Source organism: Musca autumnalis, unplaced genomic scaffold, assembly GCF_047663935.1.
Source record: "Musca autumnalis isolate F117 unplaced genomic scaffold, ASM4766393v1 scaffold_2, whole genome shotgun sequence".
NCBI classification, from domain to species: domain Eukaryota; kingdom Metazoa; phylum Arthropoda; class Insecta; order Diptera; family Muscidae; genus Musca; species Musca autumnalis.
The window spans coordinates 163,809,406-163,826,504 of NW_027411755.1; positions in this window are offsets into that span (position 1 = coordinate 163,809,406).

Here is a 17,099-nt window from a genome sequence, read left to right on the forward strand (position 1 = left end):
TGTTCGTGAATATGATGGGCTCGACAGTCGGATGTTGATGTTCGGGATAGCGGTGTGTTCGGCAGTCGGCTGCTGGTGTTCGGGAGTGCAACGGGTTCGGTGTTCGGTTGGTGATGTTCGGCAACACGATGGGCTCGGCAGTCGGATGTTGATGTTCGGGAGTACCATGCGCTACTGAGTACGAAACAGCTGACCCGAAGGCCCTATGGAACAGCTGGCACGAATGCCCTGTAGAACAGCTGGCACGAATGCCCTGTGGAACAGCTGGCACGAATGCCCTGTGGAACAGCTGACCCGAAGGCCCTGTGAAACAGCTGGCACGAATGCCCTGTGGAACTGCTGACCCGAAGGCCCAGTGGAACAGCTGACCCGAAGGCCCAGTGGAACAGCTGACCCGAAGGTCCTGTGGAACTGCTGACCCGAAGGCCCAGTGGAACAGCTGACCCGAAGGCCCTGTGTATGTATCAGCCACCGCAACTTAATGGGTAGCTCTCAAAAAGTATTCCCAACACTAGGCAGCGAGGCGTAAGTTGGCGGACTTAGAGCAACCTTCTGTTCCAGCCCGTGTAGCAAACTCCCTGCAGTAGTAAGCTCGCCATTTGCCTCCAAAACTGAAATACTTTAATACCCAGCAAAATGTTTGTAGCCAAAAAAGTAGTTGAATCATGAGTGCAAGTGCTTCTGGACTACATCTTTTTACGTGAAAGAAGTCATGATTTTTACAAGGGCATGGTGCAGTGAGGATACTGTCTAATTTGTATCTTCATCACGTATTTTGCATGACTCTGTGGAATTCGATAAAGAAGCATTTCTTAAGAAGTTTTCGAGTATTTTTGAGCAATAAAATCGAATTCTCTACTATAAAAAGTAAAAAATAACCATAACGAATAATGTTTTTTGCTGTTTAAAAGTCGTTTTGCAAAAAACTCATAAATTGTTCATATACAATAAATTCGATGATATGGATACAAATCGGATGTTGTCAATAGATAAAGAATAGACTGTATCTATCATGACTCTCTGTGGACTGCTTCGGAAAGAAGCTATGAAAGTACTACTTCATCATGAAGTAGTTCAATTTTATTTTGCTGGGTAACTATGAGTATGAAGCGAATGAGAATTATTCGCGTACGTAAATTCGATTTCGGTTAATCGATTATTAGCCGTAAAATTTCTAAAAGTCGTAGTCGACTATTGACTGTGCGAAAACTGGATAATCGATAATTCATAATCGACTTTCGAAAGACGGAGGCAACTATTATTCGTAGCCGATCATTAGTCGCAGTCTATTATTATTCCTAGTCGAATATTAATCGCGGTCGACTATTAGACGTCGTTGACTATTGGGTGTGCTAAAACCGCGTAATCGACGGTACTTCCTATACATATATACATCACGGATCGCATCTAAGAAAATGGTCGGTTATATTCCATTATAATCGGTTTTCGACGGTTAACGAATAATCGAAAGACGGCTTTTTAGACTCAAAGAAGACTAAATACCAAATTTACGATATTTTAGTAGGATAATATGGTTAAAACCTAAAAAATACCGTAAATCACGAGGTACGCTTCTAGGGGGAATATAGGAAGTCGTGGACCTATACTGCTTTTCTGGATAATTTTATAACCCCATGAAAGACTAAATAACAAACTTCAGTCATTTCGGTGGGATATTAACGTCACATCCTTCACAATTATGAAAATCGGGAGGTACCGTTTTTTATGGGTCTATATCGACACGTGGACCTATACCGACGAAATTCAGTCGGGAAGGGTTTTACTTCCAACGTAGAGTAAATGCCAAATCTCAGCCATTTCTGTTTGTTGTTGTGGCCACAACCCTCAAAGAAAGGAAAATCGGGAGGTACCGTTCTGTGGGGGCTATATAAAGGCGTGAACCTATACAGATAAATTTCATATGGAAAGTTTTATAACTCAAATGAGAACTAAATACCAAATTTCAGCAATATCGGAGAAATATTGAGGCCACAACCTCCAAAATACCGGAAATCGGGAGGTACCATTCTTTGGGGCTATATGAAGGCGTGGACCCATACCAACAAAATTCTGGGGGAAAATTTTATATTCCCAACGAATGCTAAGTACCAATTTTCAGCCATTTCGGTGTGATAACGAAGCCAAAACCTTAAAGAATACCGAAAATCGGGTGGTACCGTTCTATGGGGGCTGTATTAAGGCGTGGGCCTGTACCATAAATTTCTGTGTGAAAGTTTTATTACCCGAACGAAGACTGAGTACCAAATGTCAGTCACTTTTGATGAATATTGAGGTCACAACCTTCAAAATACCGAAAGTCGGGAGGTACCGTTCTAAGGGGGCTATACGGAGGCGTGGACCTATACCGACAAATTTAGAGTGGAAAGTTGAATACCTCTAACGAAGACTAAATACAAATTTCAGCCATTTTAATGGATTATTGTGGCCATAACCTTCAAAATACCGAAAATCGGGAGGTACCGTTCTATGGGGGCTATATGAAGGCGTGAACCTGTACTGACAAATTTCTGGGGGAAAGTTTCGTACCCCCAACGAAGAATAAATACCAAATTTCAGTCATATCGGAGTAATATTGAGACCACAACCTTCAAAATACCGAAAATCGGGGGGTACCGTTCTATGGGGGCTATATGAAGGCGTGGACCCATACCAACAAAATTCTGGGGGAAAGTTTTATACCACCAACGAACACTTAGTAATAATTTCAGCCATTTCGGCGTGATAATGAAGCTTAAACCTTCAAAACACCACAAATCGGGTGGTACCGTTCCATGGGGGCTATATCAAAACATGGACCGTTGTAGCCCATTTGCAATACCAAACATCCTAGGAGTAATAGAAACTTCTATACCAAATTTCAAAGCTCTATCTCAAAAATTGCGAGCTGTATCTTGATTTCAACAGACGGACGGACAGACGGACATGGTTATATCGACTTAGAATTTTACCCCGATTAAGAATATATATACTTTATAGGGTCTCCGATGGATATTTCGATGTGTTACACATGGAAAGACAAATTTAATTATACCCTTCATATTATGGTGGAGGGTATAAAAAACGACAGTCTTATAAGCCAAAATTTTAAATTTTGACCTACCACTTCCGTAAAACCTAATATTTTTTAACAAGTCGACAAGATCTTTATGTAGTAATTTCCTACAACATAAGATCAGAAAGTATATTAATATGTGATCTTTCAGATGAAAAAAAATCTATTTTGGCAAATCCTTGGCTATATTTTTAAAGCTATATTTCTGTAGCCAAAACCGACAGATATTTTCTTATTTTTGCTCTGATGTTTTATTGTTACATTTTCTACTTAAAGGTATAGCATAACCTTAGGCGCCAAAGTAAATAGCTACAGTACTCTATTGTGATTGATTGAGTTGCGACACAAACCGAACAAATAAATACAGCTTTTATACATATTTATCTTTCAAATAGAAATTATCTAATTGAGTTGATAAGAGATAATTTCGCCGATTCTCACTATTATACTTTATACAATATTGGAAAAATTAGAACAAAATCAAAATATACAATATATATACATACATATATGGGGATTTCTGAGTGAAATTAGGCACTTTTTCAAAATAAGGTTTTTGATTTCCTTTATTTTTTGCTGTGGTAATGCTGCTCATTAGCAAAGCATTTCAATATATTTTTAGTTTTTTTTTTTGATTAACGGTTTTTGACTAACGGTTCGCATTTAGAAAAAGTCGAATTCTGTAAAAACTATTTGCAAAGAAATACTCATAACTTCTTTAATATTGGTCCAAATAGAAAAAATGTTTTTTTTTTGTATTTTTTGTTGTTTTAATAAAAAGTAGAAAAATGTTCCACAGTGGTCTTCGATGCAATTTTCGCGATTTAATATTTAAAATAAAATTTTATCAATGATTGTATTCTTCGATTTTCTTGATTTTTTTTTTTTGTATTTGCATTTTTTAAATGATACATTGTCCCATGTTCTGCACGGTGCTCTTGAACCAACTTTAAATGAGCGCTTTTTAAATAAATCGTGATCAAAGTTCATATTTTTAGGATTTTTTGTGTTTTCACGATTTTAATTGAAAAACGCAAGTCCTATCGAAATAAGATTAGAGAAAATATTGTAGCTTTGAAAATTCTCTACCGGATTAACTAACTTTAAATAAAAACCGCTTACACCTGTGAAGTTTTTGCGGATTCTGAAACAGCAATGTTCATAGATGAGAAAAGACCAAAAACAAGAAAAATTAGCTGGAGGGATTTTAAAATAAATCGCAGTCAAGTTCACATTTTTAGGTTTATTTTAGTTTTTCGCAATTTTGCTTTGAAACCTCAAGTCCTATCAAGTCCTTAAGAAAATTTTGTAGCTGTGAAAATTCTCTTATGATTTGTTCCTAAGTTTTACCATTTTTGAGATATAGAAGTTCAGGTCACATTATTAGATTTTTTTGTTAGGTTTTCACGATTAGCTTTCGTAATTTTTTCCTAGGTTGCACTATTTTTGAGACATATATAAGTTTAAGTTTGGAAATTGCAGTCGTGACATTGTTTGGAAATTGCAGTTAGTGAATTGTCCCAATATGAACTTCTATATCTCAAAAATGTTAAAACCTACGAAAATATCATAAATGTCAATCTTATAGAGAATTTTTGCAGCTACAATATCCTCTCTAATCCCAATTCGATAGGACTTGCGGTTTCCAAGCAAAATCGTGAACCGATTTATTTAAAAAGCGCTCCGGCGATTTTTGTTGTTTTTGATTTTTCTCATCAAGGAACAATATAGTTTCAGAATCCGCAAAACCTTCCCAGGTGTAAGCTCCTTTCATTTAAAGTTGGTTCAACAGCACCGTGTTTGTCTTTATGCTTAAGATTCTTAATTTTTCTGCCCATATTTTTTTATGTTATTCTTAAATAAAAGCTACTATTAATTCGTTTTTTTATGAGAAAGGGAGCTTTTGCTCTGAAATCGTCAAAATATTTACTTTTTCCATCGGTATAATGTTTTCTTTTTTGATACGATGGATACTACAAAACCTTCTAAATAAAAAATTCGACACTGCGTGTTGCCGGTCGTCATTTGACATTTTTTGGAAAGTTTGACAGTTTTTAGCCTAAGCGTACTCAGTGGCTTGATATAGACACATCCAAAACATGTTTTTTGAACGCTTCTTCTGGCGACGAAAATCGTTGACCACGCCTTTTTTCATGATGTGCTGGAATCAAATGAAGTTATCATCTCCATCATCAATTTCACGTTTTGTTCGATCAAATAGGCGCTGGTTTGAATCGATGTGTGAGAGCTCGCATTGTCATGATGCAGAACGATTCGTCATCTGTTGTTCGTTTTTCGAATTCCTCAGGAGACTTCAGTGTACCAGTACCACTAGAATTAACCCTCCTACATTTCTCAAGCCGTATAGTCGCCACACGGTCAGTTTTGCCTAAGAAACAGGCGACCATTTGCTTCGATGGTCTTCTTCCATGAACAACTATCTTTGCATTTGGCTCGCTTTCGATTTCTGTTTTGTTTCGGGCCCCTAAGCATAGATCCAAGATTCGTCGCCTGTGATGATGTTATAAATGTCGTTTGAAGCACCGCGATTGTTTTATTCATAATTTCTATGCACCAATCCACAAGAGCCTTTTTTTGAGCGATTTGCCAATTTTACTGGATCTAACGAAAAAAATCATTTTTGCGGCCAGGTGTTCATGAAAAATTAAATGCCATTTGGTGGAAGGAATACCCAAGGATGTCTCTATCTGACGGTATATAACATGGCGATCTTAATATGTTCACGAGCTCTTTAAATTTTTTGGCTCAAGGTCCTATTTTGGTCGACCCTCACGACTTTTGTTTTTTACGAGTGTCGGCCACGATTGAATTCATTAAACCAGTTTTTCATAGTGGTATAGGATGGTCCTTTATCGAAACACAAAGATTTAATTTGACGAACGAAAATGTTCAGAAGTAAATTCCATTTTTTTTTTTGCAAAAAAAAAAAACTAAAAACTGTCAACTAAAAACTGTCAAACTTTCTAAACAAATGTCATATGACGCCTGGTGACACTGTGCGAAAGTTTTCGAGTTCCCCTCGTAGTTTTTGGAAAGGAATGTAGAATGTGGACGAATAAATATTTTTAAATAAGTAATTTGCCCAATAAAAGTTATTGAATATTTTGATGGGAAATATTTTTATACCTCAGAGTTTATACCACAGAGGTTACACTCTCTTTATAGGACGAAATTTGCCTTATCGAAATAATGGTTTTAGATCCCAAGTATGCACGATGGGGCCAATGACAGGTTTTCGAGGCAACAAATCACTGGGGCAAGCTAGACCTTCCAAATTTTGTACAGATGTTTATAATGGGCTTAGAAACTAATATGCCAAATTTAGTTCATATCGGTTCATATATACATATAGCTGCCGTATATATGTTCGCCCGATTTCAAGCAATTGATGGACCAAACACGCAAATTCTGCCTAATTTTTATGCGATTTGGAAAATACCACGGAATTAGGACTACAAATAAGTTTGCCAAGTTATATTGAAATCGGTTTAGATTTTGATATTGCTCCCATATATATTTTCGCCCGATTTTAGGTATTTGGTGCACCAATCCCGCTATGTATGTGCAATCTTGATGAAATTTGAAATGTGTGACGGATTTTGGTCTAAGAACCATTTTTGGCAAATCATATTGAAATCGGTTCAGAATTGGATATAGCTCCCATATATATGTTCGCCCGATTTCAGGAAAATGATTGACCAAGCATGCAAATTCCATCAAATTACAATAAAATTTGGAAAATGTTACGGAATTCGGACTACAAATAAGTTTGTCAAGTTATATTGAAAACGGTTCGGATATAGAAATAGCTGCCCTATCTATATATATAAAAATGGTGTAAAAAATGTATAGTAATTCATAAAATGAGAACGGCTAGGCCGATTTCTGTAAAATTTTTTGTCAGTTATTCGTATTTTCGAGGAGAAGGTCTTTACGGAAGAAAATTTTGGAAAATCTATCTGGAAAAGTCGTAAAATTGGAAAAATCGAAAATTGAGTTTTTGTATGAAATTTTATTCCTTAATAGCGAGACGAAGTTCGCCGGGTCCGCTAGTATACTATATATTATTATTATTATTATTATTATTATTATTATTATTATTATTATTATTATTATTATTATTATTATTATTATTATTATTATTATTATTATTATTATTATTATTATTATTATTATTATTATTATTATTATTATTATTATTATTATTATTATTATTATTATTATTATTATTATTATTATTATTATTATTATTATTATTATTATTATTATTATTATTATTATTATTATTATTATTATTATTATTATTATTATTATTATTATTATTATTATTATTATTATTATTATTATTATTATTATTATTATTATTATTATTATTATTATTATTATTATTATTATTATTATTATTATTATTATTATTATTATTATTATTATTATTATTATTATTATTATTATTATTATTATTATTATTATTATTATTATTATTATTATTATTATTATTATTATTATTATTATTATTATTATTATTATTATTATTATTATTATTATTATTATTATTATTATTATTATTATTATTATTATTATTATTATTATTATTATTATTATTATTATTATTATTATTATTATTATTATTATTATTATTATTATTATTATTATTATTATTATTATTATTATTATTATTATTATTATTATTATTATTATTATTATTATTTATTATTTATTATTATTATTTATTATATTTTATTATTATTATTATTATTATTATTATTATTATTATTATTATTATTATTATTATTATTATTATTATTATTATTATTATTATTATTATTATTATTATTATTATTATTATTATTATTATTATTATTATTATTATTATTATTATTATTATTATTATTATTATTATTATTATTATTATTATTATTATTATTATTATTATTATTATTATTATTTATTATTTATTATTATTATTTATTATATTTTATTATTATTATTATTATTATTATTATTATTATTATTATTATTATTATTATTATTATTATTATTATTATTATTATTATATACGTCTATTAAATTTTTCCGAAATCCAATTGGTAACATTAATGGGTTTCCGATTATTCGCCAACCAAAACATAAACATGTCCATATTTTTAAGTATTACGACATCTGAAATCAGATTTTTATGAAAAGGCGCAGATAGGCGCAGCTAATTTTTTCACAAAATGATAGTACACATTAATACCTTCCACCACATATATATAATATCCTAGATCTACCTAGATCTCAAAAGTTATACTCCAGAGAACACATGGATAACAAAGCAAAATACTCCAAAAAAGACATAACATCTTAACTCAAAAATACATTTACCACACATAACATTTTTATTATTTGTTAACACTATCTTTTTTAACATACCCATTGAAGAGTTTCCATGTTTAAAAAATATAAAAATGTTGAAATGTTCTTTTTGGCGCCTAAAATGCTTTCACTACTTATTTATAATGAATGTCGGAAAATGATGCATAAGAAAATATGTCACCATTGCCAGATCAGTATGTCGCTATTTGATGTTACCAGATTGATTTATTTTTTTATTTTTAGTGATTCAGAGTGTTGGCAATCGAAATCCGTTATTATTTTTTTCAAATTGTTCACTTGAAAAATTGACTTTTTGCCTCGAAAACCTGCTATTGGCCCCATCGTGGTATGTTTGGACGAAATTCGTTTCAGACAATTTGGAGTCGATTAATCAATGTCTGTCTGTCTCGCGGGAGCGCACGATAACTTTCGAACGAATGAACCGATTTTGTCCAAAATTTGGCCTTTGTAATATTTTGTCCAATCTTAGTTTAAATTCGAAGGTGGCCATATCGACTCACAACATAAGGTACCTCTCTCACAAAAGTTAAAAAATGTTTGGAAACAAGTAAAAAAGTATCAGTCGGCTTTGCCGACAGAGATATACCCTCAGCCTGTGTATAATGAAACAATTTTTTTTTTCAAAAAAAAAAAAACGTATGTATTTAGGGGGTTTTAAACATTTTGGGCGTTTGAACTGACAAAAATGTTGATTAGGATTAAAGATCAAAAGTTTTACAGAGGAGATACTAAAAGGCATGGAATCTCCAGCCACTACATATGGTGCTATAGGGGGTTTTTACACCCTTCGGGCTGTTTCCTCAAGAAGTATGGACTTGCCTCTGAAAAAAACTTTAGCATCGTAATTGAGGCAGCGAATGCAAGTTGCTTCAAAAAATCAAAGTGATTCGATACCATGTCTTAAAGTGAACTTATCCGAAATTTTGTGTGGGAGATACCCGAAGGAGTGGACCGATTGAGTCCATATTGAAACCTTATCTAAGTCTGGTAAAAATTTCACGATGTGCAAAGTATGGACCAAATCGGTTATTCCCTTCAAGAGTTATCGTGCACACAAATTTTTCCAACATTTTCGAACTTTTGTGTGGGAGGTACCGGAAGGAGTGGACCGATATAGCCCATCTTCGAACTTAAACTAAGTTTGACAAAATTTGAACCGAATCGGTTCATCCCTTCGAGAGTTATCGTGCGCTCCAGCCAGCCAGACAGACAGACGGACATTGCCCAATCGACTCCAAATTGTCTGAAACACATTTCGTCCAAACATACTTGGGGTCTAAAACCATTATTTCGGCGAAGCACATTTTGCCCGTATGAAAGTGTATATACTCTCGTTAGAATAAATGCTGAGGGTATAAAAAATGCAGTTTAAGGTCTGCTTTCGAATGGCTTTGATATTTGCAACTACTTGTTTTTTCTGAAATTGTCTGGGAATACACAGGGATGCTCCCGGTTAAAATGGGCTACAACTTTTGTTGAATTTCGGAGGAGCGGGGTACTTCTCCTATATCCTATTTCTTTAAAAATTCTATATCTATATAAATAAAAATCAAATATCGTTCATTGGTAATGGCATCAGTTGAGAACGGCTGGATCGATATGGATAATTCTTTTTTGAAATGTTTTCCATAACACAACTTAGGTTTTTATGCAAATAAAATTTGACCACGCCCACTTTTTTAAATTTTTATCTTTTCTACAAAAACTATTGAATTGATTTTCCTGAAATTGTCAGGGAATGTATAGCGATGGCCCCCGGTAAATATAGGCTATATCGTTTGTTGAATTTCTTTAAAAATGCTATATCTATATAAACAAAAATCATATCGTTCATTGGTAATGGCATCAGTTGAGAAATTTCACTTTAAATTGTATCTGCAAAAAGTACTGAACCGATTATCCTAAAATTGTCAGGGGATGTACAGGGATGGCTCCCGCAACAGGCTACATAATTTATTGAGTTCCAGTGGTGGCGGGGTACCTCCTCTATGCTTTTTTATAAAAAAAAGCTATATTTGCAAAAATTGCATGTATCGCACTGTGGTCGAAACCACTGATCTAGCGGCGCGAAATTAATAAATTAAAAACGAATTACTGAAATTTTGTACAAACACAGCCTGTGTCTGTGGGTAATAACGTGTCAAATATAAACAATATTGGCTAATGTTTTGGTATAGCCTCCATATAACGGTACCTTCCGATTTTCCGTATTTGGAGGACTTAAGCCACATTTTCGTTGCGAAATAGTTAGGGTTTTTAGTGGTCACAAAACATTTTCACCAAAAATTATGGACATAGGTGCACGTTTTGATATTGTCCCCATGTAACCGTACCTCCCGATTTAAGGTATTTTGAATATCATGACCTCATTTTTTAACCGACTTGGCTGTTATTTTTTCATTCCGTGTTATCACTGCATGTAAAATCTTCTTACAAAACATTTTCAATGTGGATTTATGTTTTGATGTAGCCTCCTTTTATGGTACCCCCCGATTCACGGAATTTTTACTTGTTATCCCATATTTATTACCGGATTTAGCTATAATATGGTATTTTTGGGTCTCCGGGGGTAGAACTCCTCCTTGCAAAAATTTCTCATGATAGGTTCATATTTTGAAATAACTCTCATACAAATGCCAAGCTAAATTAGTATTAATTTCAAGCAAAATCCCAAATATTTGCAGCCCTAATGTGGTTATTCGGTATCCAAAGAGTCCAATTCGGCCAAGTTTACAAAATGCACTCTATGGATAAAGTGCGTAAAACCATTAATACCCTAAAAAATTTTAAAAAATATTATTTAAAACTTACGAACTACAAGACCCAACCACTCTACTTTCGTAAACATGTTACAAATCAATGGAAATACCAGATGTTATGCATAATACCAGATGTTATGTTATGTTATTGGAAAGCAAGTTTTTAGATTAGAAAGAAGCATATCGATAGCTTTAGCTTCATCAGGTATATAAGATACATTATAAGAAGGTTGAAGGACGACACAGTCGGCCCCAGTCCATGAATGCCACTGGACATTCATTTGATTGCAGGGCACACATGCAATATATAAAAGAAGTTATCATCTGGAACGAATGTATGATAGCACATAAAAATTCCCTAGAAGCTTTAGATCGATTCATGAAGGATTTAAGAAGCAATTCACGTTTAGATTTCAGACAAACACTTCCAGTTATACTATTCCAGCATATGAAAAAAAATGCATGCCTCAAGCATCAGTTCTTTGGCGGCATGTTAAAATTGCATATCTACACCAACATTTTTGAAAATGTTATATTTTATTTTATGCAGATCCCGGCAAATTAGCGAAGCAAGAAAATATAATTGACTTAAGTAAAGGTAACATAAAAATGTTTCAAGGGCCAGCAACGCGGACGGGTGGGCTAGTTTTTATTATGAAAATCATTTGAGAGTGCTAACAATAGGGATACCACGTGTATGTGGACAATTGGCAAACACAACCAATGGCCATAACGTGGAACAATTGTGTTTGCAGCGAAACAGCTTTGATTTTGTGTCGTTTCATCACATTTTTGTGATAGGGTGTCAGATAATCGACCGCACCAACTATATCCCTTTTATTTACTTTACTATTTTGCTTCATCAAATCACGACTGGAAATAAAACAAAAACAACACTAACAACAATAAAACCTTCTAAGAACACCTACGCAAGTGCACGTTTCTTCAACTTCCAAACAAAGTTTGTTGCTATTTTCAAAACTTCTTAAATTAATAAAAAAGAATTATAAAAAAACATACGAACAGACACACGAGCAAAAATCTTCAAAACAAAAACCATATTTTGAGAATTTTATGCGGATGAAGTTATGAAAACCAGTCTTAATCGCTGATCGTTTTCTTGTGATTTGTGGTGTCAAATTTGTGTCTAGCTTAGAATAATGCGAGTAGGCGCAGTTTTATTATTGTTATTGTTGTTGGTTTTGAACTACACACAATAAGAATAAATCAAAAAATCAAAATAAAGAAACAAAGTATCCCTCATTAAGTCTACACAGCAACAAAGAACAATTTTTAAAGTGGAGGGATTTTTTTTAGAGACAATGTGTAAATTAAATTATACGAGGAGTCGCTACCACATGTGCCAATCAAAAACATCCGGCTTAGAACAAAGTGAGTTTTGATTTGAACGCCAGGTTATTAGATGCGCTGTTATAAATTCGCAAATGAGAATTGAATACAAATAAAAAGACTGTTACCAGTAATACAAACTAGCAAATTTGTTTACAAATTCTTCGTAGATCTTTTGCCTACGATGGTGATGTAGGTCCACGTTCTAATCGGGTATAACGAGTCTAAGATTTATATTGGATCTGATGAAATTCTGAGTCGATATATACATGTCCGTCTGTTGTAATCACTCTAGCGTCCACAACAGTTGAGCAAGAACGGTATATTTTTGCACCAGAGTGTCTTTTTGCCATAGGAAGGTTAAGTTCGAAGATGGGTTATATCGGCCTACGTTTTGCCTACGGCCTACGGTACCTCATGATTTTCGGTATTTTAAATTTTAACCAAACCAGCTCTAATTAAACAGTTAAGGTTCTTGGTGGTTCCAACACTTTGCCACCAAAAATTTTCCATATGGGTCTATGTTTTGGTATAGCTCCTATATTACGGTACCTCCCGATTTTTGGGATTCTGAGGGTTTTAGCTACAATTTTTAACAAAACTAGATGTTATTTGCCATTTAAGGTTCTTGGTGGTTCCAACACTGTTCCACCAAAAATTCTCAACATTGGTCCATGTTTTGGTTTAGCCCCTATATAACAGTACCTCCCAATTTTCGATATTTTGACGGTTTTAACTACAATTTTTAACCAAACTAGCTGATATTTCACAATTGAAGTTTTCTGTGGCCACGAGACTTATCCGCCAAAAATCGTTAACATAGGTTTACGTTTTTATATAGCCCCCGTATGACGATACCTCCCGATTTTCAGTATTTTGAGGATTTAAGCTACAATTCTTAACCGAGCTATGTGATTTGACATTTGAGTATCTCTCTGGTCACGAAACCTCTCCACCAAAAATCTTAACATAGGTCCACTTTTTATATAGCCCGCATATAGCGGTACCTCCCGAGTATGGGTATTTTGAGAATTTTATCTAAAATTTTTAACCGAAATAGCTGTAATTTGACATTTGAGGTTCTCAGTGGTGACGAAACTTCTGCACTAAACATCGTCAACATTGGTCCATGTTTTGGTATAGCCCCCATATGACGGTACCTCTGTGGTCACGAAACCTCTCCACCTAAAATCGTCATCATAACCCCCATATAACAGTACCTCCCAATTTTGGGAATTTTGAGGATTTTAGCTAAAAATTTTAACCGAATTTGACATTTAGGTTCTCAGTGGTGACGAAACTTCTGCACTAAACATCGTCAACATTGGTCCATGTTTTGGTATAGCCCCCATATGACGGTACCTCCCGATTTTCGGTTTTTTTTAGGGTCTTAGCTACATTTTTGGAAAATACCCGAAAATACCCGTAATGTGGCATTGGAGGTTCCTCGCAGTTACAAAACTTTTGCACCAAAAATTTGCAAGATAGGTCCACACTTTTATGTAGCCCCATATAACTCTACCTCCCGACATATAACGGCACCTCACGATTTTGGGTATTTTGAGGGTCTTAGCTAGATAGTTCGGCAGAACTACCCGTAGATTAGATTAAAATAGTTTGGATTAGACTAGATAATTTAGGCATCTGGGGTATCCGTGGTCGAAAAATTTTTGCACCTAAAATAGTGGACAGGAATGGAAACTCATTATTTAATTTTAGATAAGGTATTTTATGGTGGAGGGTATAATCAGTCGGCTCGTTGGCAATCGTCGACAATGTTGATCGGCTCTGGGTGATCGAATGTTGTTGGTTCGTTGGCAATCGTGTGTGTTGCTCGACTCAGTGTGGTCGGATGCGGTCGGGATCGGCTGTTCTACTCTACAAAGAAAATAGTCGAGAATGGTCAGACAACGGAGCGAACGAATCGCAAGGAACGAACGAATCGGCAGGAGCGAACGAATCGGCAGGAGCGAACAAGTCGGCCGGAGCGAACGAATCGCAAGGATCCATCGAATCGCAAGGAGCGAACGAGGAGGCAGGTGCGAACTAATCGCAGGCTGACGGCTGTTGTTATATTCGGCAATCACTTGGGTCAATGCCACTCAACATATTTTCCGTCTGAGTTTACGGAGTGAATGAGAATTATTTGTAAGGCGAGCCAACCAGAAAATACACTGAAGTCAACTTATCTACAAGTGATATTTGTTATGTATGTAGTGTTGTTGTCTCTACTGCTGTAATGAGACTGACCGAACGTCAGGGTGGGTAGTATTTTAATAGGTGGGACCATATGTGACAGACACGTTACACACTATAAACATCAGTCACGTGTTTTACAATCTTCGGAATTCATTCCGGTTCCTATACATCAACACCGATTTCTTGTCTTTATTAGCTCTATGACACTTCGGATCGTGCCATGGACTTTTAGGTGGGGATTTTTTGTGCCTAATATGGATTTTGCATCATTATGAAGAAAGTGTCTGCCAGTATATGGACAGGTTGGCCCCAATCTGTTGTGTTTGTAGCTTCTCGACATTCATCTTTCGTCACGTGTGGCTTAAGTTGCCGACCATTGTACAAAAGACATTTTCTCCCCAAACTTCAGAATTAAAATCGTCTAGAACAATCTTAATACCGTGACCAGTGGAGTGGTCATACGCTATCTCCAGGTTCGTAGAATATATCCTTGGTTTGTTCATGTTCCTCTTCGGTAAGGGCTTAAGTGCAATTCACACTAATGTAAAACATATTTGCTTTTACACGTATTGTGACAATGCTCTTATCTACAGGAGTGAATCTGTACTCAGTGATGTCAAATTTCATAGTGACTTTTGATAATGAATATCAATCATTCCGTTGTATCAGTTACCTAAATACATATATCGAAAAAATACAGGACGGAAACTGAACGTTGAAATACCGAATGGAAACTGAACGTGAACACCCAACTTGCATATCTGTGAAAGTGCAATGTTGAATTACAGGTCGCTCGCCTTAAACTGCAGCAAAATCTATACTCAATAACAAATTAACTGCTAGAGAAGATAAAACGGTTTTTTATTTAAAAAAGTCGTCGTTGGAAAACACTAAAGAAGGGCTTCTATTTACAGAAGAAACCTTTATGTGGTTCTTTTTGTAGAATACATATATTTGTGGACGACTCCCTTCCAGTGAATTTATAGGAAACATCTTTAGGTGTATTTCTAACTATGGATCCGATGAAATGTGCGAGGAGAACTACATTTAAAAAATATAACGAACAAACGTAAGTGTGAGAAAATCGAGACATAAAGGAGTCGGAATGAAGTCAGAATGGAGTGCGAGATTATATTATAATTTTAATAGTGGAATCAATTCCCAATGATCTCGTCCAGTAATTCGAATTTTCGGCTTTCCTTTTTCACTTGCAAAAATCTTCGATCATTAAGCTCGACTCCAATGAGAAATTAATGAAGGTGTGGCTTTGTTTTTAAATTCCTTACTTACGTCTTCTTCTTATTTCACAACTAATGTTTGTTCTGTTTATGGCGGTGTCGAGGTAGACGAAGTCTTTAACTAGTTCAAATTTATATGAACCGACTTCCGCAGTTGGTCCGAGTTGTAGGGGCAGATTTCGCATCGATACCATCAGCTTGGTCTTATCGCCGTTTACTGTCATACCGGCGTGGTTTGAAATACTTTTGAAGGTAAGGGGCTACGGAAGGCTGCTCTATAATCGACAAAAATATGGTAAGTGTTGATCTAAAACCGCATTGATGGATGACGTAGGGGATGAAAAATACCAAGGAACGGTCCTGATCGGCTTTAACCTGGCAAAGCCCAGGATTTATCTTGGTCCCTCTTTCATCTCAGATGGATACTGACCTCCCCGGGGTGTCACTTGAGGAGCTGCCTTTAACACCCTAACATGTGCCGCGCCTTCTCCCATAAGAACGTCAAAAACTTGGGTTTGGGCGTCGGGTTAGTGAAAAAACGAAAGAAAAGAAAAAGTACCATGATCTGCGAATGTGAAGCTGGAATGTTCATACTCTTTATAGAGAAGGTGCAGTTTACGTATTGACAGATGTACTTGAAAAGCACAAGTCTGACGTCATTACCATACAGGAAATACGATGGATTGGGAAAAGCGTCACAACAACATATAAAAGTGATGCACTATATTATAACTGCCATGACACAAAGCATGAGTTTGGTTGCGGATTTGTAGTTGGTCGGGCCTGTGGAAGGTTGGTCTATAATCGACAAAAAGATGGTAAGTGTCGATCTGCATATCTTGGGTCCTCCACAGTATTTGCCGCAGGTTAAATATCTGGTCAATGGTGGATTTTCTAGGTCTAAAACCGCGTTGATATGTCTCAATTATTTCGTTGACCATAGGCATCAGTCGTTCGCACAATGTCCTTGACACTATCTTGTACGCAATAGGAAGCCTTGTACGCAACAGGAAGCCGGAAGCAGGATGCACAGACTCCAATTGTCGGGTACGCGTTTTTCGTGCGAGATTGTGCTAACCAGCT